We start from the raw sequence: 9943 nt of genomic DNA on the forward strand, positions 1-9943 counted from the left end.
TGCACAGCAAAGGAAACCATAAACAAAATGAAAAGACAACCTACAGAATGGGAGAAAATATTTGCAAATGATGCAACCGACAAGGGATTAATGTCCAAAATATACAAACAGCTCATACAACTCAATATCAAAAAACAAATAAGCAATCAAAAAATGTGCAGAAGATCTAAGTAGACATTTCTCCAAAGAAGACATACAGATGGCCAACAGGCACATGAAGAAATGCTCACCATCACTAATTATTAGAGAAATGCAAATCAAAACTACAATAAGGTATCACCTCACTCCAGTCAGAATGGCCATCATCAAGAAGTCTACAAAAGAATAATGCTGGAGAGGGTGTGAAGAAAAGGAAACTCTCCTACACTGTCGGTAGGAATGTAAATTGGTATAGCCACTATGAAAAACAGTACGGAGATTCCATAAAAAACTGAAAATAGAACTACCATATGATCCAGCAATCCCATTCTTGTGCATATGTCGGAAGAAAACTCTAATCTGAAAAGATACATGCACCCCAACGTTCATAGCAGCACTATTTACAATAGCCAAGACACGGAAGCAACCTAAATGTCCATCAACAGATGAATGGATAAAGAAGATATGGTACATATATACAATGGAATATTACTCAGCCATAAAAAAGAATGAAATAATGCCATTTGCAGCAACATGGATGGACCTAGAGATTATCATACTAAGTGAAGTCAGACAAAGACAAATATTATATGGTTTTGCTTATATGTTGAAAAATGATACAAATGAACTTATTTACAAAACAGACACAGAGTCACAGATGTAGGAAACAAACTTATGGTTACCATGGGGGAAGGGGGGAAGGGATAAATGGGGAGACTGAGATTGACATATACACACTACTATATATAAACAGATAACTAATAAGGACCTACTGTATAGCACAGGGAACTCTACTCAATGTAATGACCTATATGGGAAAAGAATCTAAGGAGTGTATATGTATATGTATAACTGATTCACTGTGCTGTACAGCAGCAACTAACACAACATTTTAGATCAACTATACTCCAATAAAAATTTTTAAAAAAGAAAAGAAGATATGGTGTATGTATACAGATGCGCACACACACACACACACACACACACACACACACACACACACACTGGAATATTACTGAGCTGTAAAAAAGAATGAAATAATGCCATTTGCAGCAACATGCATGGATCTACAGATTATCATACTAAGTGAAGTAAGCCAGACAGAGAAAGAGAAATATCATATGGTATCACTTTTATGTGGAAGCTAAAGAAAAATGATATAAATGAACTTATTTACAAAACAGAAATAGACTCACAGACATAGGAAACAAACTTATGGTTACCAAAGGGGATGGAGGGGTGGGAGGGAATAAATTAGGAGTTTGGGATTAACATATACACACTACTTTGTATAAAATAGTTAAACAACATGAACCTACTGTATAACACAGGGAACTGTATTTAGTATCTTGTAATAACCTACAATGGAAAAGTTATATATATAACTGAATCCCTTTGCTATACACCTGAAACTAACAAAAAATTGTAAATAATACTTCAATTTTGAAAATGGTTTAAAAAAATCAAGGAAGACATCATAGAAGACTGAATGTTCATTCTGAATTTTAGAGTTGAGGAGGAGTTTGTATGATGGACAAGGGAAGAAAAAGGTGGGTGTTCCAGAAATATTGCCAGCACAAGCAGTAGGACCTAGAAATTTGAAAATTCTAAACATTAGTGAAAACTTTTCATATGCTTAGCTATCTCTATGTTTTTAAAGGTCCTAATACTGCAGGGCTGGGAAATAGAGTTACCTCCTTTCCAGAGGAGGGGAAATTTGAGCTGAGTCCTGAGGATGGGAGTTGGATATGTAGAGGTGGCAGGAAGGAGGGCTGATGCTGCATTAGCCATCGTGTGATGGTGAAGGAAAGGCCAAAGACACTGCAGAGATGTCAGCAATGACATCATTTAGCTGCTGAACCAGCTGAATTTGTTTCAGCTACTTCAGTTGAGTTTCCTATTATTTTTAGTAAAATGCATTCCTAACTCTAGAGAATCCAATACCACAATGGAGTACTAAAAGCAAGCGGCTTTAAAATACAGAATTGGTTGGGTAGAGGGGTTAGGATAGTGGGCAGTGAGGACCTACAACTTTCCTAGGCTGCTGATAACAGTGGAAAAATTGGTCAAATTATCATCTGCTGTGTTTGGGGACCAAGAAAATGTAACAGGAACAAGGCTATAGTTTTAGGAGAAATGTTTGGAAAATCTCAGGTTTTTCATGTGTGTTGGCTACTTCTTGTTGTTGAAAATAAAAGGATGGAAAAAGATATACAATCAAAATAAAGTTGGTGTAGCTTTATTAATGTCAAGTAAAATAGACTTTGAACCAAAAAAAAAAACTCACTAGAAATGGATTTACTTCATATGGATATATAGCTTAATGCACCAATTGTAACAATTATAAAAATTCTAAACTTGTATTGCCTAATACTTGCCTAAAACAAGTTTAGTATTCAAAATGTATAAAGCAGAAAGTGAAGGAAGTGATTAGATGAAAAGTGGAAGGGGAATATTATGGGTCAGGCTGGCAAGAACTGAACTCAGTGATCAATGTTAACGTTACAGAGACAACCAAACCGCATCTGTACATTGCACATGGAAGTATACACCACCACTTATGAGGTATTCTTGCTAAAAATTTGAACCTCAATCTGATCAAGGCTCTAGATCATGGGAAATACAGAGTACGGAGGAACAGATAAAGCCTAACCACAGGAAGGTAATCAGTGAAACTCAGAATGTGGAAAAACACAGGACAAATGGGCCCAGTGTCTTCAATAAATACATTTAAAGGGGAGAAAAGGATAAATGTATACATTAAAATAGATTTAGGACACTGTCTTAGCCTGGGTCCTCCTGAAAGTGAATATTTTACATTGGAGTGTGAACCCAGAGATTAAGGAAGTAAAACAGAGAAAGAAAAGAGTAAAGACAGGTTACTGATCAGGAAATCTTTCAATCCCATGGGATCTTCTGAGGCGTCATATGAAACACATCTCTGAAACATCGTAGGGGAGAAAGAGGGAAAAATTTATCGGCTCACATTCCCCACTGGTCAAAGTTTGCTCCCAGGGCATTAACTTGCCCTTCTGGGTTTTGCCCGTGCATGAAGAACAAGCAGTTTCCTACACTAAAACAGTCCTGAGAACATTAGCTGTTCCAGGCAAACTTGCACTTTTTGTTTTTTTTAAAGTTTTTTTTAATAGTTAATTTATTTCCCCTACAGTTCAATTCTTTTTTTATTATTATTTTATTTATTTTTGGCTGCGTTGGGTCTTCGTTGCCATGCACAGGTTTTCTCTAGTTGCAGTGCATGGGCTTCTCATTGTGGTGGCTTCTCTTGTTGCAGAGCATGTGCTCTAGGCGTGCAGGCTTCATTAGTTGTGGCACGTGGGCTCAGTAGTTGTGGCTCACGGGCTCTAGAGCATAGGCTTGCTCAGTAATTGTAGCACACGGGCTTAGTTGCTCTGCAGCATGTGGGATCTTCCCAGACCAGGGCTCGAACCCGTGTCCCCTGCATTGGCAGGCGGATTCTTAACCACTGCACCACCAGAGAAGTCACTTTCTTTCTTTTTTTTTTTTTTGATGCCGACCATCTCTAAAGTCTTTATTGAATTTGCCACAATACTGCCTCTGCTTCATGCCTTGGCTTTTTGGCTGCAAGGCATGTGGGATCCCAGCTCCCCAACCAGGGCTCGAACCCTCACCCTCACATTGGAAGGCAAAGTCCCAAACACTGGACCACCAGGGAAGTCCCAGAACTTTGGTTTTGATGGCTTAGCTCAGTGAGGGGGACTGAGGTCAAAGCCCAAGAGGAGAAGTCTAATAGGAGACCCTCTCCCCATTAACCTGGGACCCCAAAGGGCCCAGAGTAAAGGTGAATGAAGTATATCCAAAATCTCCCCCTCATCCACAGAGGACTACAGAGAAAATGGCCTTGGCACTGAGCTGGGTTGAGGGATGGGGAAAGGAGGGAAACTGTTCCTAAGAATACAGCACCATCTTATGTGGGCCTTATGGGAATTTGCAGGCAAGCCTGTCCCCAAAAGTCATGAATTCAGGACACAGCATCATCAGTGAAGAAAAGAACTTCTGAATTTAATACCCAGTGAAGTCTTCAGATTTATGTATGAATTTATAGGAGATAGGGGCTAGAAGAATATATTAAATGACACTTTTTGGTAAACAATCCAATCCAGAAAGATATTCTACAAGAAAAATGACCCAGTTTTTTTCAACAAATAGATGGCACAAAAAGTCAGAGTGGGAAACAGGGAACTGTTTAAGATTACAAAAGACTTGTTATATATTAAGCACATATAAACCAAATGCAAAGTGTAGACCTTACTTGGATTCTAATTAGAAAAAAATCAGGGAAATTTGAATAAGGACTGGGTATTAGATGATATCAAGGAATTATTGCTTAATTTATTAGGTATCATAATGATATTGTGGATTTTTAAAAAGTCATTTGTTAAAGATACATGCCGACGTATAATATTTATGAGTAAAAATATATGATATCTGGCATTTTGCTCTAAAACACTTAAAAATATATTAGGAGGAGCATAGGTAAATTATTTACTCACAAACTGGCCCCCATACACAGAGGGCAAGGAGAGACTAAAGAATGAGGCAGACCACTCCAGATTGCAGGTGGCAGGTAAATAAGCGAGGGAACTTACTTACAAGGCTTGTCTTGGGTGGCCAGAAGACAGGTAGATCTCCGCACCAGCCTTATAGAATCTTAACGTTTACATAAAGGCCTTAACGTTTACATAGAGGCCATATACAATCCAGATGATCTCAACAACTCTCTCAAGGCTGCAGCCTTGAAACAGCTCCCACTGCAGGAAAGGAGGGTAGAACTGTACATTCCAAGAACAGGGTGTAACTGAGCAGGAACCTACGGGGCTTCCCAGGACGGGCCCTTCCCTCATATCCTCTGCTTTAGCTCCTCTCTGAAGTACCTAGATAACAGTATCTAATGCACATTCCTGAGTTGTTTTTACAAATGTGGAAACCCCCCACCAAGTGGAAGATGTTAACTATTTGATGATCATATGAGCATGTAGCCCCCAGACCTACTGACACCTAAAGATTGATAATGTTAACCCTGTGACACTGCCCTGTTACCTCACCATCAGCCAATCAGAGAATTGTGCACAAGCTGATCACATACTCTGCAGACTGCCCCCCCCCCCCACCTGGCCATTAAAAACGCTTTGCTGAAACCCTTCAGGGAGTTCAGGTTTTGGAGGGGCATGAGCCACCTGTCTCCTTGCACGGCCCTGCAGTAAACCTTTCTCTGCTCCAAACTCTGACATTTCCGTTTGTTTGGCCTCACTGTGTGTCAGGTGCACGAACTTGCGCTAACAAGGGGAGGGGGCGGGGGGCCTCCAATTGCCTGGGTCCAGCTCCAGGGTCAACTGGTGGTTATCTCTTTTCAGTTACCTCTCCGACAATAAGAATGGCAAAATGTTGATAATTTTTGGAGCTCGGTGACGGGTCCATTTTACTATTTTCTCTACTTTTGCAGGTTTTAAAATTTCGATTATAAAATTTTGTAAGAAGAAAAGAAACAAAATGGTTCCAGACTAGTAGTTCCTCTGAGCACCTGGCAGAAGCAAATGCAAAACATCTCTGGAAGAAAGCAACTTCAAACTAGGCCTTTAAGAATCCTCAAAAATTGTTTTTAAGGAGCAATGGTACATGAATGAGAATCAGCAGAAATTATTTAGCAGAAACATACCTGCTAGGTCCTTAACTTTACACCACACGCGAAAGTCAATTCTAGGTGGATTAACACTCTAAATGTCAACCTTTTAGAAAACAATGTAGAAGACTATATTTATGACCTTTGGTTAGAGAATGATTTCTGAAAGAGGACACAAAAAGCACAAACCATAAACAAAAAGATAGATAAATCTGACAACATTAAATAATTTTCATTCATTTATGCTAGAACCTGGAGATTTATAGCATGTACAACCAACAAAAGATTATTATACAGAATGTGTACAGAACTCCTATAAATCAGTGGAAGAAACAATCAAAATGGGAGAAATTGGTGAATAGGCATTTCACAGAAGAGAAAATAGAAATGCTTAATAAAGATGAAGAAGTGCTCAATGTCATTAATTATTGGGGAGATACAAATTAATACAATGATGTTGGTATGCGTGAAAAAAAGTCTGACAATTTCAAATGCTGGTGAGGATATAGAGCAATCTGAATGTTTTTATACTGCTGCTTGGAGCACAATCTTGGAAAACACTTTGACATTATCTAGAAAGGAGTGCACTCACATATCATATGACTAAGCAATTCCACACCTCTATAGATACCGTAGAGGAGTCTCCAGACCAGCAGAACAAGCATTACAAATAAAAATTCTCACTCCTACCCCAGACTTTCTAAATCAGAAGCTCTGAGGATGGGGCCAATAATCTAGTTTAACAAGCCCTCCAGGTGATTTTAATGTACACTAAAATTCAAAAATGATTGTCCTAGAGATACTTTTTAAGACAATATATATGTACATATATACATATATATCTATATATATATTTATATTTGCAGATTTATTGAGGTGTAATTTACATATCATAAAATTGTTTTAAGCATCCCCTAGAGAAACACTTGCACCAGGAGAGATGTACTTTGGACATTCATAATAGCAATGTTTATAAAAAGTGGAAAGGGCCCCAAATGTACATTATAGTAGAATGGATGAGTAAATTTTATATAATTGCTTAATTACTATTCATAAATGAAGGATAATCTAATACAGACATCAATGTTTATGAATCTCAAAAACATAAAGATGATTTCAACAACAATTTTCAGAAGAACAAATCCTATGAAATTCAAAAACGTGCAAAATTAAACATATGACTTAGTGATACATTTTCTGTAAAAAAGAAAGGAAACATTAGTAAAAAAAAAAAAGACTGGTATTGGTCTATTTCTTAAGCTTGTTGATGACTACTTGGGTGTTATTATTATTATTAAAAACCTAAACTGTGCATATATGTTATATATGTGCTTTTGTATGAATAATATAGTTAAATAAAAATTTAAAAAATTGATTTTGTCTAAACAGGTGTTTGGTTGTGGACACTCATACAAAAAAGTTGATCAAAAGAAAGAAAAACACTTGAAGGCTGCTAAATTTGGGGGGAAAATTGTCTCAAAAATCTTAAGCTTGCCTGGAAAACTCGAGATTCTTCAACACTTACTGTCCCCTGGATTCTGTATTTGCGCCAACCGGGAGTGGATTGTGAAAGTTGTGCCTATCCCCCAAAAAAGACATTTTCCCCAAAGCCCACACGAGATGCTGCCATACGTGGCTTTGGAATAAGAACTTCTTCAAAAGAGGTACACCAGGAGCTGGGAGGGGATGGGTAAGGGAGATTCTTCCAGATAACAGAATCAGAGGCTGCCTAATCTCATTGGCCCTGCAAGAAACTTTCTCCACTGTTGGAAGTGGGAGTCATTAGCACCTGCCCAGCAGTATTTGGTATGTGCCATGGATTCTTGTCTTTTATGTATTTCCCATTCTTTCCTTTTCTGAGACCTTTGTATTGTAATTATCCTATTCTATCCTCATTACTATAATATTAGGTATTTTGTGATGGGGGAGAAGTGACTTTCTTGTCCTTTAGCTATCAACTGCCAAACCCGTTAAGAGTGAATGACAGTGGGACTTCCCTGGCGGTCCAGTGGTTAGGGCTCCGCACTTCCACTGCAGGGGGCACGGGTTCAATCCCTGGTTGGGGAACTAAATTCCCACATGCTGTGCGGCGCGGCCAAAAAGAAAAAAAAAAAAAAAATTGAATGACAGAGAAGACTTCAAACCAGTTTCAGTAGCTGGCTGAGACTTTGGGGTTGCCTTCCTTAGGGGTCTGATAACTACATTTAATGTAAAATGCCTACATTGGGGAGAAGCGTGTGCATGGGTATTAACAGTTCAAGGGGTGAGCTGGGCAGACTAATCAAACACACATTTCTAACTCTCTTCTTGACCACCTCCATCATAGACCCTGGGAAATGTTAGTCCTGTATTTGCTTTCCCAATCTCCTTTGTACAACCAGGGACGGCCATGTGACATAGTTCTGGTCAATGATACATAAGTGAAAATTTTTTAGAGGGGCTTCTAGGAAAACTCTTTCATACTTGATAAAAGGAATAGCTGATATTGGTTGCCCCCTTTCTTTCTTCTTTGAATTTGGATATAATTTCAGGGGTTGTTGAAACTATGGGGATAATGCCCTGAACCAATGCCAGCAACCACCTACCCCAACACTTCTTTAGAGTAACAACAAAAAAACCCAATGTTTAATTAAGCCACTGTTAGATTATTCTGTCATTTGCAGAAGAAAGCATTCCTAACTTATACATCACTGCAAAATGCTGATATTTCCAATCTCATTTTATGAGGACTTAATATGTAAAATGTCTAACACTTGCCGAGGCAAGTGTCCCTCTTTCATGTCCCTCTGTCCGTCATATTTCCTAGATCAATTTATATACCTCTGGGAATAAATTATAGTTCAATTATACTTAAAAATAATTAAAGCAGAGGTCAAAAACATATACAATATTCTAATTAGCAAAGTTGTCAGTTTTCTCCAAGGTTAGGATAACATTTTCTATTTTGTTCCAAACTCTTATTTGTCATTCCTAATATTTTTGTTGACTTTTTTGGTCAGAAGATTCTTCTGCTCCAGAATCTTCCTGGAAGAGTCCACAACTGCACTAAGCCTATTTTAATTATTTCTCTCTAGATTCATTAACTTGTACTTGCCTGCATAGCCATTCCCCTGCCACCTTTCTATAAGCTCACATAGCCTGGCACTTTATGCTATTTAATCTTTGTTAGTTTAGCTGTTGCCTAAAAGCAGGGCTAGGTGTTCAGAAAGAGATAAAAGCTGGCAGCAGCAGCCCATAGGTGTGATTGGAGAGAGTACTGAGCAGGGCTCCTTCCCCTAAAATAACCCTATTTCAGGATCACTCCTTGACCCAACTGTTGAAAGCCTTTTAACCTTAAAACGTCTCTATAAAAATGCAAATGTGGCTGGGAGGCTTCAAAGTTTATTGGCTAAGGTTGAGTTAGGAGGTAATACTTTGGGTAGAGAGTAATTAACAAAAAGTAGTAAGGGTGTCAAAGTTGGGAACGAGACCTGCCTGACTGCCTATATAGGAGGACCGACTCTAGAAGGGAAGAAAGGGCAGTGATAAGGAAGGGGGGCACCTAAGCAATCTGTCTATATCATATTTTGCCTTTGGGACCTGAACTATCCAGGGAACTATTTTTGAAATAAAGTATTGGAGTTCAACGAATTATTTGTCTTATTGTTTGTGGATTCTCCCTCCCAGATAATTTATAGAGGGCGCTCAAGCTGACCTCTAGGGAGCCTCAGAGTTTGACCCCTCAATAATGATGGATTTCCTACATCTTTTCCAGGTTACTAAGCCAGATTCTGTGCAAATTACCAATCGCATTGTAATTCACCTTTGAAAAGGATTTTTGTGGAGAATATTTCCAAAGGTTTAAAAAAATCTTAACTAAATTGTTTCTCCTTGTTTCCGCTTAAACCGCTACTCAATTTCTTTGAAGAACATGTTGCTTTAGCGACAACCAAACTGGACGCAGACACTCAGGACTACTGATTTTACGTCACAGTTTTTTAAACGACAAATTTGAAAACACGGCTGGCGATTATGGGGAGGTGGGCCTCACACGTTCCAGAACCTTCTCACAACCAGCGAAAAACGCTGCACAAAGAAATAACCCATGTTCTGTGCATCCATTACATGCAAGGCATTGCACTCCCTCGTCACTCGTTATTTTACAAG

The sequence above is a fragment of the Balaenoptera borealis genome, assembly GCF_965194805.1.
Source record: "Balaenoptera borealis genome assembly, chromosome: 7".
NCBI classification, from domain to species: Eukaryota; Metazoa; Chordata; class Mammalia; order Artiodactyla; family Balaenopteridae; genus Balaenoptera; species Balaenoptera borealis.